Source organism: Cucurbita maxima, unplaced genomic scaffold (genome assembly GCF_002738345.1).
Source record: "Cucurbita maxima cultivar Rimu unplaced genomic scaffold, Cmax_1.0 Cma_Scf00125, whole genome shotgun sequence".
Lineage (NCBI taxonomy): Eukaryota > Viridiplantae > Streptophyta > Magnoliopsida > Cucurbitales > Cucurbitaceae > Cucurbita > Cucurbita maxima.
Genome location: NW_019272141.1, coordinates 110,462 through 132,675, shown reverse-complemented (window position 1 = coordinate 132,675; position 22,214 = coordinate 110,462). Strand labels below are relative to the sequence as shown.

At 35.9% G+C, this 22,214-nt stretch overlaps 1 long non-coding RNA gene across 1 annotated transcript; it reads left to right on the top strand.

The window, feature by feature from the left end:
* The first annotated feature begins 1,643 nt into the window (after positions 1 to 1,643).
* LOC111473512 lies at positions 1,644 to 15,096 on the top strand. The gene is made up of 3 exons (XR_002715713.1): positions 1,644 to 1,757; positions 4,344 to 4,349; positions 15,086 to 15,096. It is a non-coding gene; the product is annotated as an uncharacterized LOC111473512 (long non-coding RNA).
* The last annotated feature ends 7,118 nt before the right edge of the window (positions 15,097 to 22,214 follow it).

Sequence of the window (22,214 nt, the reverse complement as noted above, 5' to 3'; positions counted from 1 at the left end):
TCTAAGTCTAACTTGATTTAGGACCTATCCGCGAACTTTCAAGAGATTTGGAGCTCTTAATTAGCCAGAAAATAAGCTTCAAAATGCACGTCCTGTAAGTAACCATACGGATTTAGGAAGTAATACTTGTAGGATGCGCTTGGTTTTGCATGAATGCTAGAACAAATTATCCCTCGGTGGTTAGATCTAATGATCCTCTATACTTACAAAGTCTAATATATATATGTTGGACTTGCTGCCTTTATGAGATTTCGTACTCGATGTTTGTATGCTTGTTGGACTATCTTTCTACTGCTTTAATCTATTCATACTATGCTGGTGGACTGGAGGATTTGTGTATCTGCACTCTGGGTGTTGATGGATGATATTGCCCCATTGAGCTTGTATGGTTGTATGTGTAGTTAATCATACATAAACTCCTTTTGAATGATTGTGTGAACTTATGATATGATTGATAAGCTATAGTGTTGTGATATGCCTAGGGTGAACTCCTGTAGGGATTGAGTTGGGTTTAGTTAGGGGACCCTCTTGATGTTACAGTCTATGGTGTCGTGAGCGACGCTTAGAGGGAAAGACCCTTTAACCCTGGACTGTTATGGACTTGGAAGTCATGATTGAGTGAATCTGGAAGCCAGGGCCCCTTACTCAATAGTTTTCACTACCCTTGAGATATAGGGAACCACATTAGGCCCTCGAAGTGTAGAGAGATGACCTCTTAGGTGACAGTATCTGGTATAACGTTCGAGTATGCTCCGCTTCCTTTCCTACTCCAGTGTTGAACCGTTGAGCTAGGCGAGATGCCAGTTAGGATGATGTTACTCTTCTCTTCCTACTTCGGTGTGGTACCGTTGAGCTAGGTGAGACGCCAATTATTGAGGTGTTACTCTTCCCTTCCTACTCCATTGTGGTACTATTGAGCTTGGCGAGACGCCTGTTAGGGAAGTGTTACTCAGTGGTAGATCGACTACACTGCATGGGGATCCGTCTCAAGGTCAGATGTTGATCACGTGAGTGGGTCAAGGTCGCCTGCATGATGGGTCTGTCCTGTGGAAGGATATTGACCATGCAGTGACTAATTCTAACTGGGTTGTACGAGTGGTACATGTAGTTATGAGGGAGTACCTCATCCTCAAACGTTGAATACCGCTTCAAAGGTTAAGTTCTTCTGCCTTGAATTGTGTACTGAGAGTACTGAGACTCTAGGGTCTAGAGTATAGTTGGTGATTCTCTCCTTAACTTGGATGCGATTAAGAGTCTATAAGAGGTTGCTTACTGAGTATATTTTTATACTCACCCCGTTTCCCTTTCTTTTTTTTTTTCAAGTACCAGTCGAGATGGGGAGTTGTTTGAGAGCTACATTGTCACAAAGGGGTGTCGTTCCGGAGAGTCAGTCCCTTGTCGGTCTTTTAGAGTCTTTTGCATTTTTCTTTCATAATTGTATTTCTCGTTTGTAATATTTAACTTTAATTTTGTATTTAATTCTAGTGTCATCGACTCCTTTTTCTTGATTTAAATTTTATCAGATTTTCATTACCTATTTTATCTTCTTTTCAATTTTATTTGTTTTCAATTTTGTATTTTAGTCACCGATCGGTTTTTCGAAGCCTCGAAAATTGGGTCATGATAGATTGGTATCAGAGTAGTCGGGTTTTTAATTTTGTAGACTTTTCCTAGGATAGAGAGTCGTACACCTCTGTGACTCAGCTCAAGGACATGCCTCGCCGCGACCAAGTACGCAGTCTAACCTTGTTTAGTGGGTGATGATATGATGTAACGCCACTAAAAACTTGATGTACGTTTTGGGTTAACACATTAGGGTGTTAAAAGTGAAAATTCCCTATATGTTGATGCTAGATTCGAGTTATTGTGAGGAGGCCGAGAGGGGTCATGTTTTTGTTTACTGGCCTTAGGAAGACAGAAAGGTGACAACGCAGAGTGCGTGACGTCCAACCCATAAAACTGTACATGAGACTTTTTAAGGCCCAGTACGAGATGATATACCTATGACCACACCTCCCACAACCATAATTCTAGATGTCAAGCATAACTTCCTTGCAGATTCACAAAGAACGAATTATGACTGCAAGAGGTGACCTTCCTTGGACACGTGGTATCTAGGCAGGGAATAACTGTGGACCTTGCTAAGACCAAAGTAGAGCATGAAGATCGCCTGCAAATGGCTTTGACTGTTTTGAGAATGTGTCAACGTTTCTAAGTGTGAATTTTGGCTTTGAGAAGTAGCATTTTTATGACATGTTGTCTCAAGAGGGGAAATTATCATGAATCCAACTAAGGTTGACGCTGTCATGTGGGTGCCAAGGCCGACAACTAGAGGTAAGAGGCTTTTTGGGCTTGATTGGCTACTACATGAGATTTTTCTAAGACTACTCGAAAATGTCGGTTGCGATAACTCAGTTGACAAAAAAAAAAAAAAAGAAAAATAAAAACCTTGTGTGGACTTGAGATTGTGAAGAGAGCTTCCCAGAGTTTAAAAAGAAGTTGGTGACTGCACCATTCTTTGTAGCGTATAGTGACGCCTCAGCTAAGGGCTTGAGTTGAGTGCTTATGCAGAATGAGAAATTAATTACGTTCCTTTCTCTAGATATTTAAAGGAATATGAGTGGAATTATCCTACTGATGACAAAGAGCTAGCGGTCATGGTGTTCGCACAAAAGTCATGGCAGCATTATCGGTATGGTGAGACTAAGTGTACACTGACCACAAGAACCTTAAATATTTTCTTTTCACCCAAAAGGAGTTGAATATGAGACAAAGGAGGTGGCTCAAGCTAGTGAAAGACTACAATGTTGAGATCCTATATCATCCTAGCAAGGCTAATGTGGTAGCTGATACCTTGAGTAGGAAGACAGCCGACACCTCTGCATTGGTCACTCAACAGAGCAAGCTTTAAGAGGAGATCCAAAGAGCTAAGATTGATTTATTAGTTAAGAACATCACTGCATAACTCGCTTAGTTGACAGTACAGCCAACACTTCGTAAATGCATCATTGATGTAAAGTCTATAGATGCCCAGCTCCACAAAGTTTGTGACACCCAAGAGGCTAAGATATCTCAGGAGTTCTTAATTTCATCTGAATGCAGGCTTTTGTGGCAGGGATACTTGTGTGTACCTAGGGATAAGGAAATCCTTAAGGAGATTATGCCTGAAGCATACGACACGTTCTACACATTTCACCCTAGTAGTACAAAAATGGATCAGGACCTGTATAACAGTTAATGGTGGCTAGGAATGAAAAAAAGACATCAAAGATTTTGTGTGACATTGTCTAACGTCTCAGTGGGTGAAAGCCCCAAGACAACGCCCTACAGGGATCCTACAACCCGTAAACATACCCAGTGGAAGTGAGAGGAAGTGAGTATGAATCTCATATCCGATCTACCTAAGACTCGACGTGGTTTTTTTTTTTTTAAAGGTTTGCAGAAAGCCTCGAGCACCCAACCTCATCTCAATACAGCAATCCATCATCAGACAGATGGACAGATGGAAAGGTTGAATCAAGTATTAGAGGACATGCACAAGGCTTGTGTGATGGATTTCGGGGGTTCATGGGATGACCACTGATCCCTCATGGAAGTTGCTCATAGCAACCGTTATCAAGCAAAAACTCATATGGCTCCATTGAGGTCTTATATGGGAAGAGGTGTCGGACACCAGTGTTTTAGGAAGAGGATGAAACCCAATAACTTATGGGACCGAAATTAGTTCAGGTTACCAACGCGACAGTCCAGAAAATTGGATCATGGATACTTACTGCATAGAGCCAGCAAAAGAGTTACGTTGACACTCGAAGAAAGGATCTCGAGTCTGCAGTGGGCGAACATGTTTTCCTGTACGTAACGCCCATGAGAGAGGTGTTAAGGTTCGGGAAAAGGGGTAACGCTTAGCCTGGTTTATAGGTCCGTTCGAAATCCTTGAGAGGATTGGTGCTGTAGCGTACAGGTTGGCGTGACCACCCCCTCTTGCCGCTGTGCATAATGTTTTTCATGTATCTATGTTTTTCATGTATTTAAAACTGAGTTTGTTTGATAATTGTAAATATTTACTTGCCATTTGCGATCTGGTAAATGCCAATTTTCCCTACAGCTTGTCCGTTTGATCCTGCAAAACATGTATAGCGCTCTTCTGCTGAGAAATGCCCTCCTTTTGTCTTGGCCTTGTGGTCCCAAACCGAGACATATGGTTTTGGTACAGAAAAGAAATGTCACCAAGGGGCAGGTAATTTGCACGGCAGTATTATACAGAAATGGCGCAATTCTGTCCCACTCGAAAAAGTGATTAGCCACCACTCGAAAAAGTCGATTCGCCACCACTTCAAAAAGAGGATACGGTACCTGCTAAAGTATTCCCGATACACCACCACTACAAATGGGAGTACTTTTTCTATAAAGCCCTATCCTAAAGCAAGAATCTGTCATTGTGAAGTCAGCTATGATGTAGAGTAACCCGAAGGTCAAGACGAAGCCTCAGACGTCATGTAGCCGACTCCAACGGATTGGTGTGGTATATCACCCGTTTATCTTCGCATTCTCAGCCATGGTATTGACTGCATAAGGCTTCCGGCAAGAATTACAGCGCCTGTTCAATTTGTGTGCAGGTGTCTCAACCATGTGAAGATCCAGTCTCCTGTGTTAATATTAATGCTTGATTCTAAAACAAACAATAAGATAACACCCAAGCTACAAGTCAGGAACGAAGTGCTCGACCGGAAGGGAGAGAGTTGAAGACGCTCGACCAATGGGACAGGAACGAACGCACATCCTACTTCCATTCTTTTTGAAGCTCACACCACGGGAAAGGTTGTTTTTGGTCCGCTGTTTCCAATAAGTCTTGAAGAAGGAAGATGTGGCACAATTCGTTTTGTTAAAAAGTCCTTATTTCATGCCGTTCGTGTTTTCTAATACCCTTAATATAGGGTAGGGCATGCAAGATGCAAATTGGTATGGAATATGGTGAATAAGCGATCTTAGCATGGTTTTGCCCAGAAAGAAAAGCATGCATTGGCAAACAGAATTACAAAGAGTAGGGAAAGGAAGTGGAAGACTAAGAAAAGTAGGAAATCAAAGTCACTTCATTCTGCCAAAGGAAAGTCAGAACGGAACTGCAAATAGCGAGAGAAACCCTAGCAAACTATCTTTCCCTTGCTTGCTGGTGTCAGGTTTTCGGGAATTGAATCAATAGTCGACGGTTAGAGTCTTCATTTTTTTAAAATATTCAAATTTAATTTTGTTGATGTTTAATAATTTGGATTTTGGTTCATTATATAGCAAAAAAATAAATAAATAAATACTTGTTTTGAACCCGCTGTTAAAGCAGTTTGAGAAGGTGATTTAAGGTTAATATCTATTATAAAAATTAATTTCTATGAACGTTTTGAGGTTGGATATCATATTTGTTGCATAGTTGTAAATATCATTTCTTTTTTATTTGCTATTTTGTGTGGAGATGGAAAAACAAAGTAGGGTTAAACACAAACTAGACAGTTGAATTTTCTATATTTTCTCCTTAATTACTAGAGTTATAAATGGTTCTTTTAACTATGTTTATCAATTTTTTATTTAGGTTAAACGAGAAAAAAAATAGATATGTTAATAAGAAGGAGAGAATCAAAACAAAATCAAAATTTGGGGATATGTGTAATTCCTTGCTAAATAAAGCTTAACCTAACAAACAAACACTCTTAATATCCTTTCAATTTTTTTTACCTACAAATCTATCTTTAAAAGTTGTTAAAAAGTATCTTTGTTTTAGTGCAATCATCATAAATATAAATATATATATATAGTTTAAAACCATCCAAATGAAACACACAAATTCTAAGTTGATAAAAAAGGAAGGCTATAAATAATCTCTATATGATTTTATTGTTTACTTTTGCATCAACTTCTAACGTTTTCACTTCTTTTGCAATGCAATATCCACATTCTCAATGGAAAGTGACGATTCTTAATTATCAAGACGTACCTTTACTAGCCCATTGCAAATCGAAAAACGACGATTTAGGTAAATAAGGGTGTTGCACTATGACAAATATTCAATGAGACCATATTGTTTTATGTATATCTCAATTTCAAGGATTCAATTACAAGTTATTTTTTTGTTAATAAATATGTGGCGTGGAGAGGTTGAATGATACTTAACCTCTTCATGGATGGGTATATGGTGTCTCAACTAGTTGAATTCCGCACAAATTGGTATTTAAGAATTTTTATTTAATTGAACGTTTGACTGTGTAATTGTATAGGCTGTTATAGTTCTAATTTTTTTTCATTATTTCAATTGAATTTGTGCCCATCTAACATAACTTTTTGATATAGGGGAGCATATTCTTCAGTTCAAGCAGGAATACAGTTGGGAGTTCAAAGAGAATGTTTTGCAGACAACATTGTTTTGGTGCAACTTTAACAGCAATTATGGGAAGCTTTCGTTCGAGGTTTTTTGGCCAGAGAAGGGAATTTGGCTTGAAGAACGATGCAACTATTCCCACTGCATTTGGCGTGCAGATAAAAAGGGTTTTTCTTTATATAATAGCAAAATAAAGGTATTCGAACTCATTCATCCATGGAGTCCTTAGACAAATCCATCACCTTTGCCTTCCTTCACATCAAATCTTTTCTTTTCTACGTAAGTTGTGTGCTTGCATAGAACTACTGTTACAAAATGTCTGTTAATCATTTAAGTTCTAAAATATATGGAAACATTTAATATATAAATGAGTACATCTCAATAAAATATAAAGTTGTTATTGAATAATAAAATATTGACTACAGCCTTAATATCAAAGCCTAGATTTTATAGAAAATTTTCAAGCACAAAAATGAAATAAATTTGAAAGTTATACACCATTCTCGAGAATTAAACAATATTAGATTCTGTAAAGGCCAAAAAAAAAAACAACATGGTCGCTGGAAAACACACGTTCACACCTCATGGCGCCACATGTCGCACCTGCAGCCAGAAAATCCATCTCTTTGGCTCGCTAGAGGATATTTTGCCCAATTTTTATCGTTCCAACTATCCTAAAGCTGAAATTGAACTTGTTATGGAAATTAAATTCAGTATAAGGTTCACTTTCTCGATTTATGTTAAACAGAGTTAAGAAATTGTAGTTTCTAACAAAACAAGATGGACATTCTAATAGGAAATAACAACAAATAATGCCAAAAGAAATTTCGAGGGATGAAAAGCAAACGTACTTGAATTTATGGAGAAAGTCGGCGCTAAGGCCAACCAAGTAAGTGGCCTTACTGTCGGATAGGTTGAATGACTTGTTTAATGTATGACGACGACACGTGCCTAGTAGCCCCTGCATGTGTCATTTATTCTTTATTTTTATGATGTGTGACTATATTGTATGATGATGATGAACGATGTATGATGATGTTATTCTGTGATTGGATGTCTATACAATGTTGTATGATATTTATGATAGGACATATGTTTGACATTATGAGATATATGATATGATAGGATTGACAAGCAACATGATGAATTGAAATAATGAACAAACCCGATATTCACATGAAAAGTTATGGTAGAATGATATGATATACAAGAAAACTCTAGAGAGGTTTGTTGGGTTTTATGTCCTAAAACTCATAGTTTGTAAATAAAAACATATTCTATTTTCAATAAAATTATTATTGATGTTTATTCACTAAAGATTTTTATTGAATAAAGTGAATTATATGATTATTAATCTAAATTCAATAATCTAAGAACACTCTGACTATAGTATGATTACTTGAATTATATGTTGAGATAGAAGAGTGGATCAAGTTCAAGTATATAGTCAAAATGATCTATAGTACAGGGATAAGGCTGAGTACTTGGATCAAGTTCAAGTATATAGTCAAAATGATCTATAGTACAGTGACAAGGCTAAGTACCTTATCCTGGGGACACTATGGATGAGGCCCACTTTTCTATATGACATAATTTAGTACAGGGATAAGGTTGAGTACCTTATCCTAGGGACACTATGGATGTGGCCCGCTTTTCTATATGACATAAACAATTATGGATGCGGCCCACTTTTCTATATGACATAAACAATGTGATCACTAAATTGTACATGTGGAGACATGTGTGTGGGGGTGTCCTATGCAATGAGTATTGCATAAGATCGAACCATGAAGAAAATCACTCACTTTATAATGTCGTTTACTGTTGAGATTGATTTTCTTTTCATTCAACGACTTAGGTAACTTGATCGTAATCCTGAGCTAGCCATGAACTCCTGTTTATTCGGAATTACCCTTAGACTTGCATGGGTGAGAGTGTCTCGAGTTCGTCGACTCAATAGGCCTCCCAATTCAGGGGTAAGACTGGGTGAATGGCTGGGGACGTGGGGTGCAAGATGGAATTCACTCCTACCTACTTTTAGGGATAGAAGAGAGGTAGTTCCCTTAAGTACTAACTCTAGGTCTTGAACATGGGGCCCCACCGTCTCATTGGCTTGAGAGGGATTTTGTTTACTAGTTGAACCACAAACCAATTGTTCATTAGAGGATCAATGGGACATAAGGAACAAGAAGTAACTTCAGGGGTAAAACGATAAATTGACCCATCTCTAGTTATGAACAACCTGTGAAGGATCAACTTACTAATTATGGTTATATCAAATGGACAGAAATAATCCATAGTGAGGGGAGTGCAACTACTAGGCTATGGTGGAGTGTCCTAGTAGTTAACGAATGTTGGTTAACAAGGTTAATGAGTTTAACCGGTTAATCTTGGATCGTTGGAGCCCATGAAATATAGGTCCATTAGGTTCCTCTACTACCTCATATCGGACTAAACCATAGAATAGTGTGACGAGTGAGTTCAAAGTGTTCGAGTTCAAATTAGGGAATATGCGCTACATATATACGATATATTTAACCATATTTTTGTTTTATTTACGAATTAAACAAAAAAAGAGAATTTGAGATATTTAAATAAGATTTAAATATTTTAATCAAATATATGTCAAATTAATTGGGATTGACATTTAAATATTTAAATATTTTAATCAAATATACGTCGGAATTAATTGGGATATGCATTTGAATTAATATTAAATATTAATTAAATAGTTTAATTAATCATTTAATATTACTTTAATTTGAAATTAATTGTTGAATTAAAATAAAGAAAGTCAAAATGTTGACTTCATTTCATGGAAAAATCCGTATTTCAGTTAGTGGAATTTTGAGGTGTCAAAATTTGGTTTAACCAAACTTGCATGCTTGCCAAATAAACCCCACAAATTTGAGAAGAATTTTGAGGGTCAAAATTTGGTTAACTCAAACTTGTATGCTTGCTACATCATCCTAAACATTTAAGTAGAATTTTGAGTGTCAAAATTTGGTGATCTCAAATTTGCATGAACATGCAAACATGACTAGTGGTGGTTCATCATCACAAACTTGCTACATCATCTCAAATTTGCATGAACATGCAAACATAAATAGAGTGATCAAGGTAAATCGAACTTCTCCCTTGGAAAAACCTTGATAAAAAATCTCACAAACTCTCTCTTCCTATATATTAAATCCCTCTCAATTTTAGTCACTCACCGTATTTCTCAATCCCATTCTAAGGCCGGAGAATAGTGGAAAAGACACTAGTGGTGGTTCGAAACTGGTTCATGAGTAAAAAGGAATTTGAATTACAAAAGGTTAGTACTCAAACATCTTGAGTTTTAATACTTATGAACATGCTAGTTATTTACTATAATTGATGTTCTAAGAGTGCCTAAGATCCAAATTGCTTCCGCATGTGTTATATTAACTCCATCAATTGATATCAGAGCAAGTTTTAGGCACTTTAATTACATTAATTTCAACATGGTGGGTACCATTTCATGAATGAAATTTTGTGGTTTCTAAAGTGGATGTTTTTGGTTTTGGCATTTTTTTTATTCTTCCATTTGATACAATTATTTAACAAGCCTAATGTTTATGGGCTTTAATGAGTGAAGAAAGGTATGTAATTTTTATGGAGTCATTAGAGTCCAGTTTAGGTTGTAATTGATCGAAAATGGAAGAGAAAGCAAGCTGAACCGAAGAAGAAGATGGAAGAGGCGGTTCGGGTGTTTTTTCTATCGTTCGGGTACTGTTCAGCGCTTTTAAGGGTTGGTTCACTCGGTTCATGATCCTCGGGACCAGTTCAATGTAATAATTTAGTTAATTGCTTTAAAATGCCAAAACCAATCCACTTTAGCGTGTTTAATTATTTATGCATTATGAATGTATGTTTTAATGAAATAGAAAATGTATATGCATAAAGTATGTCATATAGATTTAAAATCCCACCATATGCTAAGCATCATGCATTCCAAGTATGTTATAAGTGTTATAATGTATAGTATGCATGTTGAGGGTTCCATGAGTGATAGATATAAATTGTTATATTATTGCATGGAATGAATGATTATATAATTGTTATAAAAAGCATGTTAGATGCATGTTATAGGTTATTTTCAACGTCATAAAATGAGATAGACGTTAAAGTCTATAATAAAGATAAGTGCATGCTCACTTAGGTTAAGAACCAAGCACAATCAATTTTAATAGTTAAAATAGGTCGATGTCTTATAAAATTGCTATTACAAGAAAGCTCACCTAGCACAATCTTGTCTAAGACTCGAGGTACTTAAGTTGATGGTTTACGAAACACCTACTACCTGGAAATCAGACTAGTACTTGAGCTTAGTTAGCCAAGTTTTATGAGCATGCTTCAGTGATATAAGTTTTAGAAAAAAACCTAGACTTAAGTTATATTTAATTAGCTGGAATATACCTAAGTAATGAGTATACCCAACCATCTAAAATACTTAGTGGGAGGAAAAAGGTATATGAGATACATCATTTTCCTTTTACGCTCTCTGAAAAATTCACACCGTGAGATTCATGCTCGACCTCGTGTCGCCTTAGGAGCGTCTTCCATTTAGAAAGTATTTGCATAAGTCAATAACAAGGTGAATAGAGAAAGTATTTATAATAAGTGGGAGAAGGAAGTATATCAACACGTCCTATGGTCTCCACCACTAGGTTGCACTATGAGATTCCCATGTTCCACCTGCATGTTGCCCTAGAGCAACTACCCATTCGGAGGGTCGTAACATGGGAGTCGAAACAACGCAAACTCCAGAAATGGATAGGATTTCTTAGGTCCATTCCCAACTTTGGTTTTTTTATATTCGATAGCGTTGTTGGGACCAATCTCTGAGGTCTGAAATTGGTGGGTCACACTTACGAAGAATTACTAAGAGTTAGTATATTCTTGACCAAAATAGCGATTACTAGGAACAAGAGTTATTCTAGGATTAGTGTTTAAGTCAAGAATGTCTTGGTTGAATGAAGAAGTGATTAACTGCCCCTCGGTAGCAGTTGCTCTAACTCACTAAAGTATCATTGCAAATTAATAATTTTTGGGTACATTATTACATTTGCTAAACCTGATTGGATTAAACAGGATTAAATCAAATAAGTAATATAATTTTCTTTATATCACAGCATGACAAACTCAATAGTACAATTACTCGCTTCTGAGAAATTAAACGACAACAATTACGCAACTTGGAAATCAAACCTAAACACAATACTTGTAATTGATAATTTAAGGTTTGTTTTAACTGAGGAATGTCCTCCAAACCCCAGCTCAAATGCAAACCGAACAGTTTGGGATGCATATGACAGATGGACAAAGGCATATGACAAAGCCCGACTGTACATTTTAGACAGCATATCTGATGTTTTGGCTAAGAAACACGATGTCATGGGTACTGCTAAAGAGATTATGGAATCTCTGAAAGGGATGTTTGGACAACCGTTCTTCTCCCTTAGACATAACGCCATAAAATACATTTACAACTACTGTATGAAAGAAGGGACCTCAGTTAGAGAACATGTCCTGGACATCATGGTCCATTTCAATGTGGCAGAAGAAAATGGCATTGTCATTGATGAGAAGAGTCAAGTCAGTTTTATCATGGAGTCTCTTCCAAAGAACTTCTTTCAGTTCCGCACAAATGTGATGATGAACAAGATAGAAAATAACTTGACTGCTCTTCTTAATGAGCTAAAGACTTATCAATCTCTCTTAACGAACAAGAGACAAACAGGAGAAGCAAATGTTGTTATCTCTAAGAAATTACTACGAGGATCGTCCTAAAAAATAAGTCTGGACGTTCAACTTCTAAAAGTGTTTTGATAAAGAAGAAGGGTAACGGGGAAAATAAGATTCCTATTGACCACAAACACAAGGTTCAAAAAGCAGATAAAGGGAAATGTTTCCATTGCAATGAAAACGGGCACTGAGAGAAATTGCCCAAAATACCTTGCAGAGAAGAAAGTCAAAAAGACACAACAAGATAAATATGATTTACTCGTTGTAAAAATATGTTTAGTAGAGTATTATAACTCAACTTGGATACTAGATTCAAGGGTCATTAATCATATTTGTTCTTTTTTCCAGAAAACTAGCTCCTGAAGAATGCTTGCGGACGGCGAGATAACACTTTGGGTTGGAATAGGAGAGGTTGTCTCAACAAGATCATTAGGAAATTTAAAATTATTTTTTGGAGATATATTCATTATATTAGATATTGTACTTTTTGTTCCTAAAATGAAAAGAAATTTAATATCTATCTCTTGTTTATTAGAACAATTGTATAAACTATCTTTTGAAATCAACGAAGTGTTCATTTGCAAAAGAGGTATTCATATTTGTTCCACAAAACTAGAAAACAACTTATATATGTTAAAATGGAGCGAAAAAAAGGCTATTTTAAAAACCGAGATGTTTAAAACAGCTGAAACTCAAAATAAACGACAAAAGCTTTCTCCCAATACCTATCTTTGGCACTTAAGACTAGGCCACATTAATTTCAATACGATTGAGAGATTGGTTAAAAGAGGACTTCTAAATGAGTTAGAAGACAACTCTTTACCTCCATGTGAGTCTTGTCTTGAGGGTAAAATGAATAAACGACCGTTTTTCGAAAAAGGTTATTGAGCTAAAGAAACCTTAGAACTTGTGCATACAGATCTCTGTGGTCCAATGAATGTCAAAGTATGAGGAAGGTATGAATATTTCATCAGTTTTATTGATGATTATTCATGGTATGGCTATCTTTACCTAATGCATCACAAGTCTGAAGCTCTTGAAAAATTCAAAGAGTATAAGACTGAGGTTGAGAATCTATTAGGTAAAACTATTAAAACACTTCGATCAGACCGAGTTGGAGAGTATATGGACTTAAGATTTCAGGACTATATGATAGAACATGGAATAACGTCTTAACTCTTAGCCCCTAGTATGCCTCAGCAAAATGGTGTATCTGAAAGGAGAAATAGAACTCTATTAGACATGGTTCAATCTATGATGAGTTTTGCTCAATTACCTGATCTGTTTTGAGGATATGTAGTGGAGACTGCTACATACATTTTGAACATGGTTTCTTCTAAGAGTGTTTCAGAAATACCTTGTGAGTTATGGAAAGGGCATAAAGGTAGTTTACGTCACTTCAGGATTTTGAGATGCCCAACACATGTGTTGTTGCAAAACCCTAAGAAATTAGAACGTCGTTCAAAATTATGTTTATCGTAGGATACCCCAAAGAGACGAAAGGTGGTTGTTTTATGACGCTCAAGAAAATAGAGAGTTTGTATCAACAAACGCTACATTCTTAGAGGAAGACCACGTAAGAAACCATCAACCTCGTAGCAAACTAGTATTAAGTGAGATTTATAAAGAAGCTACTGGTAAAACAACAAGAGTTGTTGATGGAGATGGCACTTCTGGTCAATCACATCATTCTCAAGAGTTGAGAATGCCTCGACGTAGTGGGAGGGTTATAACTCAACCGGATCGTTACTTGGGTTTGGCAGAAACTCAAGTCATCATACATGATGATGGCGTTGAGGATCCATTGACCTATAAACAAGCAATCAATGATGAAGATAGAGATCCGTAGATTAAAACCATGAATCTTGAAATGGAGTCAATGTACTTCAATTTAGTCTAGGAACTTGTAGATCAACCAGATGGGGTAAAACCTATTGGTTGTAAATGGATCTATAAGAGGAAACAAGACCTAACCGGTAAGGTATAGACCTTTAAAGCTCGACTTGTAGTAAAGGATTATACCCAAAGAGAGGGGTTGGACTATGAAGATGACACGTGCAGAACCATAGGGCACGTGTCAACATCAAATATAACCATGCCGATAGTAAAATCATTACCTGGTTAGCTTAGGCCAATATTCTGTCGTTATCCTTAATGAAAGTCCATTGAAATTCAAGTCAACCTATGTGAGCCCATGACATCAGTTTCAAGTTTGAACTCCATAAAATTATTTCTCTAATTTACATTGCCCATGGTTAAATTATGATATTTTGGCAAATTTTGTTAATATATTCCTACTCCAAATCTTCCCATTCTATTTTTATTTTTTTTTTCTTTTTTCTTTTCTTTTTCCGGTAACAGTATTTTTAATTTCCATATCTATTTCATTTTTTCTTATTTACTTTGTCTTCCTTTAGTTAACCATTATATTCTTAGCTTTTAATTTAATCAATTCATTTTGTTGTATTCTTTTTCTATAATTCATATAAAATTATTGACAATCTAAATCATTCAGAATTAGGAGATCTAAAATATAATTGGTTGTGATTTCCTAAAATATACTGTGGGAATTGTCGGCAGATATTAGTCCAATCCGGGACGTGCTCATTTGACTTCCGTTAAGAATATCCTTAAGTATCTAAGGAGAACGAGGGACTATATGCTAATATACAGTGCTAAAGATTTGAACCTTATAGGGTACACTGACTCAAATTTTCAGACCGATGTAGATTCGAGGAAATCGACACTAGGATTTGTCTTCACTCTGAACGGAGGAACAATAATATGGAGAAGCATAAAGCAAGGTTGCATTGTTGATTGCCCCATGGAGGCTGAGTATTTTGCTGCTTGTGAAGCAGCGAAAGAATCTGTATGGCTTAGGAAGTTCTTAACTGATTGGGAAGTCGTTCCAAATAAGCATCTTCCCGTCACTCTTTATTGTAACAACCGTAGAGTAGTTGCAAATTCAAAAGAACCAAGAAATCATAAGCAAGGAAAACATATTGAGCGCAAATATCATCTCATAAGGGAGATTGTGCAACGAGGAGATGTGATCATCACACAAATAGATTCAGAGCACAACATTGCTGATCCATTTACAAAGCCCCTCACGGCTAAAGTGTTTGAAGGGCACCTAGTGAGTATAGAACTACGAGTTATGTAATCTAGGGTAAGTGGGAGAAAAGGCATGAGTATGTGATGCCCTACTTTATTGTATTTATGTATTTCTCTCTACTCAACTTTATAAAACCCCACTAGAGTTTTAATCCAAGTGGGAGTTTGTTGGGTTTTATGAAATAAAACTCATAGTTGGTAAACAAAAACATATTCTATTTTCAATAAAATTATTATTGATGTTTATTCAGTAAAGATTGCTATTGAATAAAGTGAATTTTACGATTATTAATCTAAATACAATAAACTAAGAACACTTTGACTATAGGATGATTACTTGAACTATATGTAGAGACATACGAGTGGATCAAGTTCAAGTATATAGTCAAAATGATCTATAGTACAAGGATATAGTTGAGTACCTTATCCTGGGACACTATGGATGTGGCCCACTTTTCTATATGACATAAACAATGTGATCACTAAATTGTACATGTGGAGACATGTGAGTGGGGGTGTCCTATGCAATGACTATTGCATAAGATCGAACCATGAAGAAAATCACTCTCACTTTATAATGTCGTTTACTGTTGAGACTGATTTTCTTATCATTCAATGACCCAGGTAACTCGATCTTAATCCTGAGCTAACAATGAACTCCTGTTTATTCGAAATTATCCTTAGATTTTCATGTGTGAGAGGGGCTCGAGTTCGCCGACTCAATAGGCCTCCCATTTTAGGGGTAAGACTAGGTGAATGGCTGGGGACGTGGGGTGTAAGATGGAATTCACTCCTACCCACTTTTAAAGATAGAAGAGAGGTAGCTCCCTTAGTACTGACTCCAGGTCTTGAACAAGGGGCCCTACCCTCTCATTGGCCTGAGAGGAATTTGGTTTTTGGTTGGACCAAAAACCAATTGTTCATTAGAGGATTAGTGGGACATAAGAAACATGAAGTAACTTGAAGGGTAAAACGATAAATTGACCCAGCTCTAGTTATGCACAACCTGTGAAGGATCGACCTACTAATCATGATTATATCAAATGGACAAAAATATATCTATAGTGAGGGGAGTGCAACTACTAGGCTATAGTGGAGTGTCCTAGTAGTTAACAAATGTTGGTTAACAAGGTTAATGAGTTTAACCAGTTAATCTTGAATAGTTGGAGAGCATGAAATATAGGTCCATTAGATCCATCTGCTAGCTCATATCTGACAAAACCATAGAATAGTGTGATGAGTGAGTTCGAATTCAAATTAGAAAATATGCGCTACATATATACGATATATTTAATTGCATTTTTTTTATTTACGAATTAAACAAAAAGAGAGAATATGAGATATTTAAACAATATTTAAATATTTTAATCAAATATATGTCAGAATTGATTGAGATTGGCATTTGAATTAATATTAAATATTAATTAAATAGAAAAATTAATGTTTTAGTGATTAAGGTACATGGAACTTCTCCCTTTAAAAAATCTCGGAAAAACTCCCACAAACTCTCTCTTCATATATACTAAATCCCTTCCAAGTTTAGTCACTCACCGGATTCCTCAATCCCGTTCTAAGACCGGAGAATAGCGGAGAAGACACTAGTGGTTGTTCGAAACTAGTTCGTGAGTAAAAAGGAATTTGAACTACAAAATGTTAGTACTCAAAGACCTTGAGTTTTAATAATTATGAACAAGCTAGTTATATTAACTCCATCAAAGAAAAATGTTGGGACCTCATGTATCATTGTGTGTTCATGCATCGGGGGATACCCCTTCATCTTTAGCGATGGTACGAACGCGTACACTACAGGACAAGGAAACGACCATTATATTTGTTATAATGCTACGAAGGTTGCTATTTCTAATGGGTGTCCGACATCAACAGCTCCCAGATAATGCTCGCCTAACAAGAAAGGGGCCCAAGAGGTGTACGAGCCGACTTGTGGGTCCATACTCGTACGTGTAGACTGTGTGTAGAGCAGTAAATACACATCAAATTGACCCCGCTTAGTTTAGCTGCCTAAGAAATATAGATTGATATGATAGGTCCCACTCATGATTGCATGTGCTTGCATTTAATCCCAATAGTAGGGTGATTTACTGAGTATTTATCAAAATACTCAAGTCATGTGCTACTCTTATTTTTCAGGTAGAGGCAAGGCTCCCCTGCACGGCTGACGATTGGGGAGTTTTCAAAATTTTAATTTCGTAGACTCTACAATGTAGGTTAGTATGCATTTAATTTTGTTGCATATAGGTTAGTATAGGGCAGTTTTACTTTATGTCATTTTAATTTTTGGTATTTTATTTTAAAGACCTTCTAGAAAACATGTAAGTCCACAAAAACGTTTTATGATAAAGTTTTGAATGAAGTATTTTCCCATAAAATATTTTATGATATGTATATAGTAGCGGCTTTAGGTTAAATAGGAATCTAGGGCCATTATAGATTCTAAAACATCAAAAAATGAATGCTATGAATTGTCTCTGTGTGATTTTGTTGTTTACTTTTGCATCTACTTTTAATGCCTTCACTTGTTTATCTCTCCAATCTCGGGGGTCACCTTGGAAAGTGACAATTCTCAATTATAAGGAAGGAGAACCTCTAACGGTCTATTGCAAGTTGAAGGTCAATGATTTAGGTAAATAAGGGTGATGTATGATTTCAAATTTTCAACGACACCGTCTTTATATATATATGTACGTTTATATATATCTCTAAATTTATATAATTGATGGTTTTTTTTTAAAAAACAGTTCAACCACGGGAAGTATAATATACAATGGAAAAAAAAAGTCAATCATTGATATTCAACTTCTATTGCGATTTATAAAAAAATAATTACAGTTTGAATGTTTAAATAGAAGTTTAATACTTTAAGTTCAAAAGTGAAGAATTCTTTAATGCTTTATGGTTTATTACAACTCCGGGTTATTATTATTATTTTTTTTGTTAAAAAAAAAAGTGGCAAGATCAATTTTTTTATCTCTTAATCTATGTCTTTTTTAACTTAATTTGTGCCCATCTAACCTAAATTTCTAATATAAGGAGCATGTCCTTCGGTTCAAACAAGAATACTATAACGACCCTAGATTTCTACTTATCTAGAGTCACTACCGTCTATCATAACTTAATCATTTTGTGAAAAAATTCTAGTGGTAGTGGGTCATGCAATCAATGGTACAGGTGGGCCGAGCATTACAGGTGGGCTTCAGGGATTTGTTCTGGATGCTGGGCTTCGCACTAGTCATGGGTCGAGGCTTCGGTTTGTCTTAATTTGAGTCAGAGGTTGTAATCACGGTTTACAAGAATCTGACCCGACCCGATGGATATTTTCTTCAACACATGGCTATATGTGAATTTACCGAAACTTTTATTTGTCTTCTCAAGAGCTCCTCGCCGTTGAATTTTGATCCCTTTTTCATTCTTCCTGTCTTTCCTCGCTCTCCCATCAATTCACAAAGTCATGGATGGGACTACCGTTCCAGACCCATGTTTCGTTTCAGATTTCTAAAGCACACTGACGATTGCGGGCGTAACACCCAAAAAATGAAGGGAATTAGCTCTAACAAGAATAAGCCGCCCAGGAAAGATCCAAACGATTAAAAGGAAAGAAATTAAAGGATTAAGCAAGAACAAGGGGATACTTATGGTCAGGGTCTTAAGGTTATCTCAAATCTTATCATAAATAATAACCCTACAATCATGCACCCAATAACTTATAACCTTGGGAATACTTGACCTAAGTCTTAGAGGTGTACTTGCTTGGTCTCGGTAAGGTGTCCCTTGAGCTGGATCATAGAGAAACCTTTGGCTCTAATACCATTATTTTCATGACTTCATTTTTGAGCTAGAACGACGCATAGATTGCAACTAGAGTTGACTCCATAGTATAAAAAGACGACAGAGTTTTTACAAAAAAAAAAAATAATAATAATAATAAATAAACAATTTTAAACATAATATACAATATCTTTACATTATATCAAAATAGAGTTCATAACAAAACATTTAAAACAAAACTATGTTAGACATGGATTCAGGTCTTCAAGTTTCTCAAATTTGACTACCTGAGTTTGAATCATTAAGAGAACTAGGGCCACAACTCTGGTTGTCTTGTAAATTTCTACTCGCTCGGACTACTAGAGACATTCCATCTTAGGCTACCGTCTAGCCAAACTAATACCCTAACCCTAGTCTTAATTTGTTTTATTTACCTACTCTCTACCGGGAGAATTACACATTTAATCACTTGAAGTTAATATATAAATATTCATGCGTACAGTCACACGTATGCTTAATGGGGCGATAACATCCATCAAGCACCCGGAGGCCAACGATAACATCCATCAACCTTTCAGGCACATGAAGAAAAGTTCGCCATTAGAAAAATTTGAACTAGTAAGTCTTGTTTTCAAATCTCTACTTACGTTAATTTGGTAAAGTTTCATTATAATTCTTAAATCTAGCTCAAAAGATTTAGTTTTGGATTGGAAAATACTATTGAATAAACTAATACAAATAGAAATAAAATGAAAAACAATCCAAGTGAAATGTTCTAAACTAATTTATATGTTACTAAATGGAAATGCAATTAACCTATACTAACCTATGGTCTACTAAAAATTAAATACGAAACTATCCAAGCATCTGTCACAGTCTCATGATTGCGATCATACAGAAGCGCCTTGCCTTTACCTGAAAAATAGAGTAGCACTTGACTTTAGTATTTTAAGAAATACTCAGTAAGCGATCCCCTATTGAGGTTAAAATACAAAGACACATAGTTACTTGCATGGGACCTATTATAATAGTTTATTTTTCTAAGGTGGCTATCCTAACGGTGCAACTTGGATGTGTAATTAATTTCTCTACACAGGCCCACATGTGTGAGTATGGACCTACTAGTCGTTCGCACACCTCCTAGGCTCATTTATAGTCTGACGAGCATTCTTTAGGAGTTGTTGATGCTAGACACCCGTTAGGAGTAGCGACCTTCCGGATGTCAAACATAATGATCGTTCCCCTACCTATTAGCATACACATCTAGACTACCGTAAAGGAATAGGGTTACCCCCGATGCATCAGCACACAATAATGCACGAGGTCCCAATATCTTTCCATTTTAATTATCCTTAATACAATCCCACTAGCGTCTTCTTCATATCATAACATTTTTCATATCATATTTCATAACTTTTATCATATCATTTATCATAACTTTCATGCATTTGCCGGTGTTGTATTTCATGCTAGTTGTCATTTCTCATGTCAATCATATCATTCATCAAACATATAACTCATATCATATCGTTTTTATGCTTTCAGACACAATAATCCATATCGTGCACAAATCATATCATATATCATAACAGTCACATAATATATCCCAAGAACGTTTTCAACAAATCATATTGCATAGTATTTTCGTACTATTTCATAACGACATACATACATGATCTATGACACGTGCAAAACCACGAGCACGTGTCATCATTGATGGTGCTAATATAACACATGCGGAAGAAATTTAGATCTTAGGCACTTTTAGAAAATCAATTATAGTAAATAACTAGCATGTTCATAAGTATTAAAACTTAATGGGTTTGAATACTAACCTTTTGTAGTTCAAATTCCTTTCTCCACTACCCTCCGACCTTAGAACGGGATTGTGGAATCCGGTGAGTGACTAAACTTGGGGAGATTTTGTATATATGAAGAGAGTGTTTGTGAGAGGTTTTTCTCAAGGTTTTTTACCAAGAAGAAGACATTTCATGTATAATGATCACTCTATTTATAGAGTCATGTTTGCATGTTCTTGCAAATTTGAGATCACCAAATTTTGACACTCAAAATTCCACTCAAATTTGTGAGGTTTATTTGGCAAGCATGCAAGTTTAGTTAAACCAAATTTTGACACCTCAAAATTCCACTAACATGGATTTTTCCATTAATTGAAGTCAACATTTTGACTTTCTTCTTTTGATTCAACAATCCATTTGAATTATTAATTTCAAATAAAGTAATATTAAATGATTAATTAAACTATTTAATTAATATTTAATATTAATTCAACTATTTAATTAATATTAAATATTAATTAAACCATTTAATTAATATTTAATATTAATTCAAATGCCAATCTCAATCAATTCCGACATATATTTGATTAAGATATTTAAATCTTATTTAAATATCTCAGATTCTCTCTTTTTGTTTATCTTGTAAATAAAACAAAAATGCGGTTAAATATATCGTATATATGTAGCGCATTCTTCATAATTTGAATTCGAACACTTTGAACTCACTCGTCACACTGCTCTATGGTTTAGTCCGATATGAGCTAGCAGAAGGACCTGATGGACCTCTAGATCATGGGCTCCAACGATCCAAGATTAACCGGTTAAACTCATTAACTTTGTTAACCAACATTCGTTAACTACTAGGACATTCCACTATAGCCTAGTAGTTGCACTCCCCTCACTATAGATATATTTCTGTCCATTTGATATAACCATGATTAGTAAGTCGATCCTTCACAGGTTGTTCGTAACTAGAGCTGGATCAATTTACCATTTTACTCCTGAAGTTACTTCTTGTTTCTTATGTCTCACCGATTCTCTAATGAACAATTGGTTTGTGGTCCAACCAGTAAACCGAATCCCTCTCAGGCCAATGAGAGGGTGGGGCCCCTTGTTCAAGACTTGGAGTCAGTACTTAAGGGAACTACCTCTCTTCTATCCTTAAAAGTGGGTAGGAGTGAATTCCATCTTGCACCCCACGTTCCCAGCCATTTACCCAGTCTTACCCCTGAAATGGGAGGGCTATTGAGTCGGCGAACTTGAGCCACTCTCACCCATGAAAATCTAAGAATAATTCCGAATAAACAGGAGTTCATGGTTAGCTTAGGATTAAGATCGAGTTACCTAGGTCATTGAATGAAAAGAAAATCAGTCTCAACAGTAAA